The sequence below is a fragment of the Nerophis ophidion genome, linkage group LG01, assembly GCF_033978795.1.
Source record: "Nerophis ophidion isolate RoL-2023_Sa linkage group LG01, RoL_Noph_v1.0, whole genome shotgun sequence".
NCBI lineage: Eukaryota > Metazoa > Chordata > Actinopteri > Syngnathiformes > Syngnathidae > Nerophis > Nerophis ophidion.
The window spans coordinates 33,245,454-33,258,782 of record NC_084611.1 but is presented as its reverse complement, the minus strand read 5'-3'; the positions used below and the strand labels follow the sequence as shown (position 1 = coordinate 33,258,782).

Here is a 13,329-nt window from a genome sequence, read left to right as displayed (position 1 = left end):
GCACAAGTGGCAAACAAGACTGACAAAGTTGAGGAACACTTATTTGCAACATCTCCGAGGTGAACCAACAAACCCAAGTGAGGACTGGAATCAATGCATGTTTCTTACCCGATTATACGAAACCCAAAACAAGTGAAGTTGGCATGTTGTGTGAGTCCTAAAATAAAAACAGAATACAATGATTTGCAAACCTATGTTCTAGGGGTGTGGGAAAAAATAGATTCAAATACGAATCGAATAGTTTATGTTGTGCGATTCAGAATCGATTCTAATTTTTAAAAGAACGATTTTAATTTTTTTAATTTGAATTTTTTAATTTTTTTTTTTTTTTTATCAATCCAACAAACCACTACACAGCAATACCATAACAATGCAATCCAATTCCAAAACCAAGCCTGACCCAGCAACACCCAGAACTGCAATAAACAGAGCAATTGAGAGGAGACACAAACACGACACAGAACAAACCAAAAGTAGTGAAACAAAAATGAATATTATCAACAACAGTATCAATATTAGTTATAATTTCAGCATAGCAGTGATTAAAAATCCCTCATTGACATTATCATTAGACATTTATAAGAATAAAAAACAAGTGTCACAGTGGCTTACACTTGCATCACATCTCATCAGCTTGACAACCCACTGTGTCCAATGTTTTCACGAAGACAAAATAAGTCATATTTTTGGTTCGTGTAATAGTTAAAACAAATTTACATTATTGCAATCAGTTGATAAAAAATTGTCCTTTACAATTATAACAGCTTTTTTTTTTTAAATCTACTATTCTGCTAGCATGTCAGCAGACTGGGGTAGATCCTGCTGAAATCCTATCTATTGAATGAATACAGAATCGTTTTGAATCGGAAAAATATTGTTTTTGAATCGAGATTCGAATCAAATCGAAAAAATCGATATATTATCGAATCGTGACCCCAAAAATCGATATTGAATCGAATCATGGGACACCCTAAGATTCACAGCCCTACTATGTTCCATTAAATAGACTGCAAAAACAAGATACTTAACGTTTAAAATGGAAAACTTTTTTATTTTTGAAAAAAATATTAGCTCATTTTGAATTTGATGCCTGTAACATGTTTAAAAAAAGCTGGCACAAGTGGCAAATAAGACTGCTAAAGTCGAGGACTGCTCATCAAACACTTATTTGGAACATCTCAGAGGTGAACCAACAAACCCAAGTGAGGACTGGAATTAACGCACATCTCTTACCCCATTATACGAAACCCAAAACCAGTGAAGTTGGCACGTTGTGTAAATCGTGAATAAAAACAGAATACAATGATTTGCAAACTTATATTCCATTGAATAGACTACAAAGACATTATATTTAACGTTTAAACTGGAAAACTTTTTTATTTTTTGAAAAAATATTAGCTCATATGGAATTTGATGCCTACAACATGCTTTAAAAAAGCTGGCACAAGTGACAAAAAAGACTGATAAAGTCAAGGAATGCTCATCAAACACTTATTTGGAACATCTCATAGGTGAAAAGACGAATTGGGAACCGGTGGGTGCCATGATTGGGTATAAAAGCAGCTTCCATGAAATGCTCAGTCATTCATAAACAAGGATGGGGTGAGGGTCACCACTTTGTGAACAAATGAGTGAGCAAATTGTCCAACAGTTTAAGAACAACATTTTTCAACGAGCCTGTGACAGACTTGCACTGTCCGGGCGCTCGCTGCCTCGCAGCTCGCTCGCCGTCCACGCCTCCTTGCCGTCGCTATTGCAAGGAATTTAGGAATTTCCTCATCTACGGTCCGTAAAATCATCAAAAGGTTCAGATAATCTGGAGAAATCACTCAATGTAAGCAATGATATTACGGATGTTGGATCCCTCAGGCGGTACTGCATCAAAAACCAACATCAGTGTGTAAAGGATATCATCACATAAAGTGAAGTGAAGTGATTTGTATAGCGCTTTTCTCTCGTGACTGAAAGTGCTTTACATAGTGAAACCCAATATCTAAATTACATTTAAACCAGTGTGGGTGGCACTGGGAGCCGGTGGGTAAAGTGTCTTGCCAAAGGACACAACGGCAGATAGTAGGGTGGCGGAAGCGGGGATCGAAGCTGGAACCCTCAAGTTGCTGGGACGGGCGCTCTACCAACCAAGCTATACCGCCCCATGGTCTCAGGAACGCTTCAGAAAACCACTGTCAGTAACTGCAGTTGGTTGCTACATCTGTAAGTGCAAGTTTAAACTCTACTACGCGAAGCCAAAGCCATTCATCAACAACATCCAGAAACGCCGCTGGCTTTGGCTGGGCCCGAGCTCATCTAAGATGGACTGATGCAAAGTGGAAAAGTGTTCTGTGGTCTGACGAGTCCACATTTCAAATTTTATTTGGAAACTGTGGACATGGTGTCCTCCGGAAAAAAGAGGAAGCGAACCATACGGATTGTTGTAGGCGCAAAGTTGAAAAGCCAGCATCAGGGACGGCGTGGCGCAGTGGGAGAGTGGCCGTGCACAACCCGAGGGTCCCTGGTTCAATTCCCACCTAGTACCAACTTCGTCACGTCCGTTGTGTCCTGAGCAAGACACTTCACCCTTGCTCCTGATGGGCCCTGGTTGGCGCCTTGCATGGCAGCTCCCTCCATCAGTGTGTGAATGTGTGTGTGAATGGGTAAATGTGGAAGTAGTGTCAAAGCGCTTTGAGTACCTTGAAGGTAGAAAAGCGCTATACAAGTATAACCCATTTATCATTTATCTGGGATGGTATGGGGGTGCATTAGTGCCCGAAGTCATGGGTAACTTACACATCTGTAAAGGCACCATTAATGCTGAAAGGTACATACAGGTTTTGGATCAACATACTGTATGTTGCCATCCAAACAATGTTATCATGGACTCCCTTTAACAGTTAATCACTATTTGCAAAAAAAAAAAAAAGTTTCTCAGTTCGAACATTAATATCAATCAATGTTTACTTATATAGCCCTAAATCACTAGTGTCTCAAAGGGCTGCACAAACCATCACGACATCCTCGGTAGGCCCACATAAGGGCAAGGAAAACTCACACCCAGTGGGACATCGGTGACAATAATGACCCAGTGGGACGTCGGTGACAATAATGACTATGAGAACCTTAGAGTGGAGGAAAGCAATGGATGTCGAGCGGGTCTAACATGATACTGTGAAAGTTCAATCCACAATGGATATCTTGTCTCTACAGTCTATTCAATTGAATATAAGCTGAAAAGGATTTGCAAATCATTGTATTCTGTTTTTATTTACTAATTACACAACGTGCCAACTTCATTGGTTTTCTGTTTGTACAAACTCCTCGAATCAAAGCCCCAAATGCATCCACATACTGTATATTTTGGCTCATTTACAACACATACTGTGGGTTAAGCATCCAACTAAAAAGGTAACCCCTAAATGGTTCGGTTCAGTACCCAATTGACACACAAATTCACCCACAACCGGAGACGCGGTTTGTGGTTACTGGTTCACCGCACAAGTCCTGTGGGCTTTGGCCAAGCTGTTTAGCTGGCTACAGAAGACCGTCTTTGAAGGCATCGCACTTATTCCCTAATGTCCTCACGCGTTTGTCCATGGAAAATTGGGAGTATACGAGAGCGAGAAAGATGGTCTTTTTGGACCACTGATCCCAAAAGGCATTTTTTTCCAACGAGAGTCCTTTTAGAGAGCAGACAGTCCATCAAATGGTGCCGTGGTGCAAGTGTCCACATCCTCATTTTCCGCTCTTGTGGTGCTCTTTATTTACCTCTCATGTCCCATTTTTAATCGAATTACCCTCTTGTATTGCTGCGTCGGAATGGGGTCGAAAAAGTTAACTTGTTTTTTGCCGTCAACTCACTGACAAAACAAAGTGTTATTGAATTATTATTGCACCAATGAGTTTTTAAAGCTCTGTAGCAATCTCACCCACGTCTACCACTCTTGAGTTTGGGTTCATAGACCTCAAAACATAAAAAAATAATAATTGGTTAACAATACTTGCATCCTCCAAAGTGTGGCATTTTTGTAGGACTGCAACAATCGACTAAAATAAGAGTTATTATGTTGCTTCGAATAATCGTTGAATGTTTTTATAATAATAATCCAAATTGATCAAACCAGGCCCGCATGTAAAGTTAAAGTTTAAAATTAAAGTACCACTGATAGTCACACACACACACTAGCTGTGGTGAAATTACCCTCTGCATTTGACCCATCCCCTTGTTCCACCCACTGGGAGGTGAGGGGAGCAGTGAGGAGCAGCGGTGCCCGCGCTCGTGACTCTGATTAGTGCCCAGGACATGGTTTCTGCAAGGCGGAAACAGCACACATGAGAACAGTGGTGTGTAGGGCCATGATATGTGTGGCAGTAAACTGCATTTTTATTTTAAGCTTTTATTCATGCACAAACGTTAAAAGTGCAATTTCATTGTTGCATTTATTCAATAAAAAAAGGAATCAAGGTTAAGGCTAGCAGAAAAAAAAAAAAGTTTATTTCAACTATGTTCCCTAAAATATGTATTGAAACAAAGTGTTTTTTTTATCAAATGACTTGATTAATCAAACAAACTAATAACTAGAATAATCTATTCCTAAAATAATTGATGATTGCAGCCCTAAATTATGATTTTGCAGCAAGGGTGTCAAACTCATTTTAGATCTGGGGCCACATGGAGAAAAATCTACTCCTGAGCGGGCCGGACTGGTAAAATCCCGGCACGATAACTTCAAAATAAAGACAAAATGCGAAATGTTATCTTTGTTTAAAAATAGAACACGCACATTCTGAAATTGTACTATTTTTTACACTTACATGTCTCAGTTAATAGTATTCTATCTTTATTTGTCTTTGTTTATATTTTCTGAATAAATGTTGTGATAATGTTCATCAGTCAACTCATTGGTGTTCATTTTCAATCCATCAAAATGAAAAAAATAATATCAAAATCAAATTACAGGATGTTATTAATGTAGTTTGCTCATTTTCCTCGACTGGTGCAGAAACATTATGTGGTCTATTTTTTAATTTTATTTATTTTTACAAATGTAGCATAATCTACAAAGATACAAATAATTGCTATTGCAACATCCTATTATGGATAAACAGAGGGGAGATGACGGCAACGACACCAGGGGGTGGTCTAGGTCTATGTATTTATATATATATATATATATATATATATATATATATATATATATAAGCAAACAGTATTTTATTATATATATATTGCAATATTTATAATAACTATCCATCTATTTCCTACCGCTTATTCCCTTCGGGGTCACGGGGAGCGCCAGAGCCTATCTCAACTACAATCGGGCGGAAGATGAAGTACACCCTGGACAATCATCGTAGATATATATATATAATAAAACAATAATAATAATATCTATGAAAATGGAGTGTGAACTAATATCCAGAAGGGGTGTATGGTGCAAGACTATGTGTATGAATAATTAGCTGAGTCTTACCTAATGTTGAAACGAGGAGAAGGAACAAGGCAGGAAAGGCAGTCCATGGGGCAGGCAGAAGATCCAGGGCGAGAGAGAGGCGTCAGAGTCCGTGTCCAGGCGAGGGTCAAGGATCGAGGAAGGCTGTCCAAAACCAAGGGGGAAACAACGGAAGATAACAAAGGGGGAGACTCGGGAAGGCACTGCAGGAGAACAACAAGGACGTCATAACACGGAGGGAAAACACAGAGAGAGCGAGAGCATAAGGCTTATGGTATACAAAGAGGTAACTAAGTTCTCACATGGATCCGTGGGCCCACTGGTCCTTTTATCCAGCTCACCCTCATCAGGCCAGTTGGGCAGATTGCCGATTGTCTGCAAGCTTTTCGTTACGTGGGCGTGCTGCACTCAGCGTGACTGGGGGCTTGTCCGGGCGAGCAACCAGAGGAAGAACTGTAACACTCAGTTGCAGGAGGGAAGCGGGTTTGAGTCCTCAATGTGGCACATCCAGTGGACACATCAAAATAGCTGTTTCTTTCATTTAAAAATTTTAGGTTAATTTTTATACTTAACAAACTCATCCCGTGGGCCGGATAAAACCTGTTTTTGGGCGTGATCCGGCACCCGGGCAGTACATTTGACACCCCTGATTTACAGAGTCATGCTCTGCTTCACAGTGTCACAGTACATGTTGGAATGTCCCCTCAATGAACCGCAGCTCCCTAGTGCCTGGTAACACTCATGCAGCCTCAGATAATGACACAACCACCACTATACTATCCACTTGTGTTATCAATTAATTCACAATCATGGCTGTGTGTTCACTCATTTTAAGTTAAACTTATTCCTGCGGTACAAGCTGCACACTGACTAATCTAAAGTACAAACCCTGTTTCCATATGAGTTGGGTAATTGTGTTAGATGTAAATACAAACAGAATACAATGATTTGCAAATCATTTTCAACCCATATTCAATTGAATGCACTACAAAGACAACATATTTGATGTTCAAACTCATAAACTTAATTTTTTTTTGTGCAAATAATAATTAACTTAGAATGTCATGGCTGCAACACGTGCCAAAGTAGTTGGGAAAGGGCATGTTCAACAAAACTCAATAAATGTTTGGGAACTGAGGGAACTAATTGTTGAAGCTTTAAAAGTGGAATTCTTTCCCATTCTTGTTTAATGTAGAGTTTCAGTCGTTCAACAGTCCGGGGTCTCCGCTGTCGTATTTTACGCTTCATAACGCGCCACACATTTTCGATGGGAGACCGGTCTGGACTGCAGGCAGGCAAGGAAAGTACATGCACTCATTTTTTTACGAAGCCACGCTGTTGTAACGTGCTGAATGTGGCTTGGCATTGTTTTGCTGAAATAAGCAGGGGCGTCCATGAAAAAGACGGCATTTCGATGGCAGCATATGTTGTTCCAAAACCTGTATGTACATTTCAGCATTAATGGTGCCTTCACAGATGTGTAAGTTACCCATGCTTTGGGCACTAATGCACCCCCATACCATCACAGATGCTGGCTTTTGAACTTTGTGTCGATAACAGTCTGGATGGTTCGCTTCCCCTTTGGTCCGGATGACACGATGTCGAATATTTCCCAAAACAATTTGAAATGTGGACTCGTCAGACCACTGAACACTTTTCCACTTTGCATCAGTCCATCTTAGATGTTCTCAGGCCCAGAGAAGCCGGCGGCGATTCTGGATGTTGTTGATAAATGTCTTTCGCTTTGCATAGTAGAGCTTTAACGTGCACTTACAGATGTAGCGACAAACTGTATTTAGTGACAGTTGTTTTTTGAAGTGTTCCTGAGCCCATTTGGTGATATCTTTCAGAGATTGATGTCGGTTTTTGATACAGTGCCGTCTGAGGGATCGAAGGTCACAATTATTCAATGTTGCTTACGTGGAGTGATTTCTCCAGATTCTCTAAACGTTTTGATAAAATTATGGACCGTAGATGTTGAAATCCCTGAATTTCTTGCAATTGCACTTTGAGAAATGTTGTTCTTAAACTGTTTGACTATTTGCTCACACAGTTAAGGACAAAACAGTGTACCTCGCCCCATCCTTTCTTGTAAAAGACTGAGCATTTTTTGGGAAGCTGTTTTTATACCAAATCATGGCACCCACCTGTTCCCAATTAGCCTGCACACCAAATGCTCATCAAATGCTTATTTGATGAGCATTCCTCAACTTTATCAGTATTTATCGCCACCTTTCCCAACTTCTTTGTCACGTGTTGCTGGCATTAATTTCTAAAGTTATTGATTATTTGCAAAAAATAAAATGTTTATCTGTTTGAACATCAAATATTTTGTCTTTGTAGCATATTCAACTGAATATGGGTTGAAAATTATTTACAAATCACTGTGTTCTGTTTATATTTACATCTAACACAATTTCCCAACTCATTTGGAGACGGGGTTTGTATATATTTACAATTATAGTATTGTAGTTTAATATAATTATTGAAATCTAAGGCATCTTTTCAGTTTTGTGAGACCTGACAGTGTAAAACTGTGTGAATGTCGGACATAACATTTTGTAACAGATAACATTGATGTATTTAGTAATTTTTTTCATTAAATACGACACGGCAACTTGTTTTTTTGTTTTTTTCCTAAAAAAGAATTGCATTTAAAGAACCAAAAAAAACTTAAGTGTTGCAAAAGCTGGTGCAAAAATCATGTTTTCACCTTATTATTGATACACTCGTGACCTACATGTACATACTGGCAGGCTGTGATGCAGAAAGCGTGCCCTGGATGAATGAAAATACTGCAGAGGTTTCAATCTAAGAAGCGGCTGAGTAAACTCAAGTGAGAGTGGTGCTCATGATCTCAGTGGACTTCATTTATAATCTAACAGCCTGAAAACCTGAGGATGGGGAGGAGAGGTTACTCTGGGGATTTGTTTCTCTCTCTGATGGTTACACCGACGAGTTTGCTCCTACTACTACAGAATAGTTTTGCCAAGTTAAAATATTCAGAATATGTGAGGTTAGGGCGAAACATTACATACTGGCCAATCAGAGGCAAGATAAGGCGAGTCATAACAGTCATTCACTCATATCATATGACTACAAGGGAGTCGGAGACAGAGGGACGCTTCAAGCTGACGACCCCGCCCCAATAAAACATACTTGAAAATGCAACAGGGATTATCTCCAGCAGAAAATATTTTTCCTCCAGTGATACAGATGACGTACAGGAAACTCACAATAATGCCTGTCCTTAACCATATTTAAACAAAACTAAGCGTTTAGAGAAAACAATGCCCACAACCTTAGTTTTTAGTTTCCTAACTGCTCTCTTCATCCAAGACAGGGGTGTCAAACTCATTTTAGATCTACTCCCAAGTGGGCGGGACTGGTAAAATCAAGGCACGATCACTTAAAAATAAAGATAACTTCGGATTGTTTTCTTTGTCCGAAAATAGAACAAGCACATTCTGAAAATAACTTTGTTGGATTTGTTTTACATTTCCATGTTGCGGTTAATAGTGTTATATCTTTATGTGTCTTTATTTATACTTTCTCAATAAATGATGTGATAATGTTCATCAGTCAACTCATTGGCTGTTAATTTTCAATCTATCAAGATTAGAAAATAATATTAAAATCAAATTAAAGAATGTTAATTATGTAGTTTGATTATTTTCATTGACGTGTGTTTTTTTTTTTTTTACATTTGTAGCATAATCTATAAAGACAAATAATTGCTATTGTGACATCTAGTGGACACATTTAGAACAGCAGTTTCTTTCATTCAGACATTACGGCTGGTTTTCATACTTAGCCAACTCATCCCGTGGGCCGGACAAAACCAGTTTGAGGGCCTGATGTGGCCCGTTGAAAAAAAACGTTTGACACCCCTGAACTAAGACGACCAACACAAATTTAAGAACACACCTTAAGGCTAGTTGAATTCATGAAAAGTTTTGCTGCACATTATCAAGTTCAAACACTTATGATATCCATTAAACAGACGAGAAGCAAGGAATCATGCAGGGACATGGTTAAATTTTGCTCAATTGAGGAAAGACGTTTTTGGGCTGTACTCTAGTTCCAGATTTAAACTACGCTCTAAAGTCTAGCCCACGTGCTTCCCCTATTGATTTGGGAGGTCCCTGGTTACATCACTGAAGCTGTCGCTGAGGGAAGGGTGTAATCGCGAGAGCTTCAGTTAGACACTACAAAAATGCAAATGTGCTGACAGTCGTGATATCACCCTGTCTCTGCTTTGTCTGCGGCACGGCGGTGTTCGGCCTTGGTAGTCAGCAGGCCGTTCCTCGACACAGACACTGATACGAGACGACTTCCAATCTTTGGATTTGCAATTTGTCTCGTTGCACGGATAGAGAAGTACTACTTCAACAGAATTGATAACTTTAGCAACGGCCCTCAAGCATAAGAGTTGTGTGATAATTATTACATAATTACACATACACACATAACCATCATCAACTGTTCCAAAACAAGACAAATCATTGTTTTTTGTTTTTTTTTGTCAAGACATTGATAGATGCTGTTTTTGTACTGTAGGGAGAGAAAATGAATAACATTAAAGGGGTGGGCCAAAGAAAAGGAAAAGCAATTAAATACATACAGTGGGTATGGGGACCTCTAGAGGTAGTTGTAGGGCAGGGGTCGGGAACCTTTTTGGCTGAGAGAGCCAAGAAAGCCAAATATTTTAAAATGTATTTCTGTAAGAGCCATATAATATTTTTTTTTAACCCTGAACACAACTAAACGTGTGCATTTTTAAGTAAGACCAACATTTCTAGAGTATAATAAGTCTCTTATTCTTTGGAATAACATTGTTATTCTGATGCTAACTGTGGAGGGGACGTGGCCTGCGGGCCTGCAGCGAAGCACGGTATACCAGGATCGGCCTCAAAATCAGCGACAGGTGCGTAGATGGCCCATCTCGGACTTGTTATGTAATCACCTGTCACTCTGTTATAAGCAGCAGCCAGGAGGAGAGACGGGGTTGAAACTGGAGCCAATTTTTGATTTGTTTTATTCTTTTGTTTTTGTTGACTTAACTTTTTTGCTTAGTTTTTTCCCTTTTTATTTTTGTTTTGTGTTTTTTGTATACATTTTCTTGTTCTTTTTCTTTCTTTTTTGTTTATCTCATTAATTTTTTGTTTTTCATTAGTTTTTCCCTTTTTATTTTTGTTTTTTGTATAATTTTTCCTGTTTTTTTTTCTTTTTGTTTTTTCTCGTTTATTTTTCATTTTAAATTTGTTTTTTAATCTTTTTTTTCTCCCTTTTGTTTCTGCTGTCTTCATTTTTTTTCCTTTGGTTTTTCCCTTCTTTTTTTGTATAATTGAAAAATAAAACAGTATTGTAACCCTGAAACAGGCTCCCATGTCGGTGCTTGGGGGTCTGAAGAACCCCCAGGAGGACAAGCCCCACACTAACCAATAATAAATAAATTACTTCTTACCATTAACGCAACTTCTTAAGAAAAAAAGGCATGAGAATATTTAATATTTTGAACGTTATTTTTAACAAGTGGAATTATTCATTACTTATCGTGTCAAGCGATGTCAGCTCAGATTTATCCGAGAGCCAGATACAGTCATCAAAAGAGCCACATCTAGCTCGCGAGCCATAGGTTCCCTACCCCTGTTGTAGGGTGTCCCGAGATAAATCACAGATAGTTAATAGTAATGGACCCTTGTTGGTTCTATTTGTACATCCTCAGTTACATTACCACTGGACCAATAGATATGCATACAGCAAAATGTCGCTTTGATGCCCATCACTGCATGTATTTCTATATTGATCAGTAATTGCGTTATAATTCCACAAGAGTTTTGCAACGGCACACTCACATCTGTGTGCTTTAGGCACTGAAACATGCAAAAGGGTTTCCTTGGCTCGTTCGTGCATGCTGATTTTAGGACTCATGTAACCATGTAATCAGTCACTGGGCATGTCATATATCACCATGTTGCTGATTAAACATGTTATAATTCCACGAGTGCTGGGTTTCAGCTCCACAGGCTGGATGCTGAAACACTGAAGAGCTTTGTGTAATTGGAGGCTGGTTTTAAAAACAATCAGATATGCAGCCAATATTACATACGAATAATGTGTCATAAGACATGCATATATAAATTAAATACACAGAGGACATAACTAAAGGAAATAAAATGAATTTGAATATACCTACAAACGGGGCATAATGATGCAATATGTACACACAGCTAGCCTACATAGCATGTTAGCATTTTTTTTTTTTTTATCGTGCTGTTTGTGTTGTGTTGCGTTTGCTCGTTTCTCTTGTGTTATCTTTTAACCTGCCTATTGTACAGCACTTTGACAGACCCTGAGGTAAATTTTAGATTGATAGATAGTACTTTATTGATTCCTTCAGGAGAGTTCCCGCAGGAAAATTAAAATCTTTAAATGTGCTTTATAAACAAAGTTGATTTGATAATTTTGATTTGGATTATTAGCACTCCACTCAAGTCAATAACATCAACAATAACATCACCCTCTGTGCATTCACGCACAGCATAAAACGTTTGGTGGATAAAATGAGACAAAGAAGGAGTGGCACAAAACACGTCTTTCTGTGGCAGCGACAGAGAAAATTGGACACGTAAATCAAATATGGTGAGTTCAAGGGCCGCCAAGATTAGTCGGACCAAGCGGCGCTGGCAAAATACTGTCATTAGTGAAGCATAAACACAGATATATTAAACAGTGGGCTTTCTAGCAATTAGGAAGGTTTGTGTTGTGTTTGTCCCACAGAAACACTATTAAAACAACAAATAATAATTTTATATCTCTTTAGCGTTGCTGAAGAGCCGCATGCTATCTAGTACTATCTAACTATTGTTTCTAAATCACCCAAATACGCCGTACACAATGTTGTTTCATTCGCCCCCTAAGTCATTGATATATGCCACATTGTGATCGTTCTAATCCACTTCCTATCATCTCATGGTATGTGTCATCATCTTAATACCTCGTTAATCCTCCAAAATGGGTTATTAACGTAAACACAACATAGCTCCTCTCCCCCGCTCATTCCTCGTCCCGTGTGCGTTCCCAACAAGTCCAATCAATCTAGTTAATTGCACAGGCATGACACCGGCAATGGTGGCAATGTCATTTGTTTTCATATCAAACACATCATTAGGCCGCTGCCTTACATACCACGTACACATGCGAGGGTACGGACACACACCTACACACACGGTCCCTACAATATAATTAGTGGGGAGGTAAGAAGCAAAGTGTCTTAATTAGGATTACCTTGACCTGCATGCACCTGCATGGTTGAGGCGTTCAAGCGGCAAACACACCAACGTACACGTGCATCCTGGTTATGTTGCCTCATAGATCATTAAAATAGTATAGAACAGGGTTTAACATTTTTTTTTTTTTTTCACAAACCGCAAAACCAGTGAAGTTTGCACGTTGTGGAAATGGTAAATAAATACAGAATACAATGATTTGCAAATCCTTTTCAACCTATATTCAATTGAAAAGACTGCACATACAAGGTTCGTATTGTTCAAACTGGTAAACTTTTGTTATTTTTTTGCAAATATTAGCTCATTTGGAATTTGATGCCTGCAACATGTTGCAAAAAAGCTGGCACGAGTGTCAAAAAAGACTGAGAAAGTTGAGAAATGCTCATCAAATACTTATTTTGGAAATCCCACAGGTGAACAGGCTAATTGGGGACAGGTGGGTGCCGTGGTTGGGTATAAAAGCAGCTTCCATGAAATGCCCGGTCATTCACAAACAAGGGCGGGGAGAGGGTCACCACTTTGCGAACAAATCTGTGAGCAAGTTGTCAGACAGTTTAAGAACAACATTTCTCAACAAGCAATTGCAAGGA

The 13,329-nt window shown here is 39.0% G+C and overlaps 1 protein-coding gene across 3 annotated transcripts in view; it reads left to right on the top strand.

Moving 5' to 3' along the window:
* grid2 (glutamate receptor, ionotropic, delta 2) overlaps positions 1–13,329 on the top strand; it is a 1,199,099-nt gene that overhangs the window by 671,650 nt on the left and 514,120 nt on the right. The gene's annotated exons all lie outside the window — the stretch shown is intronic.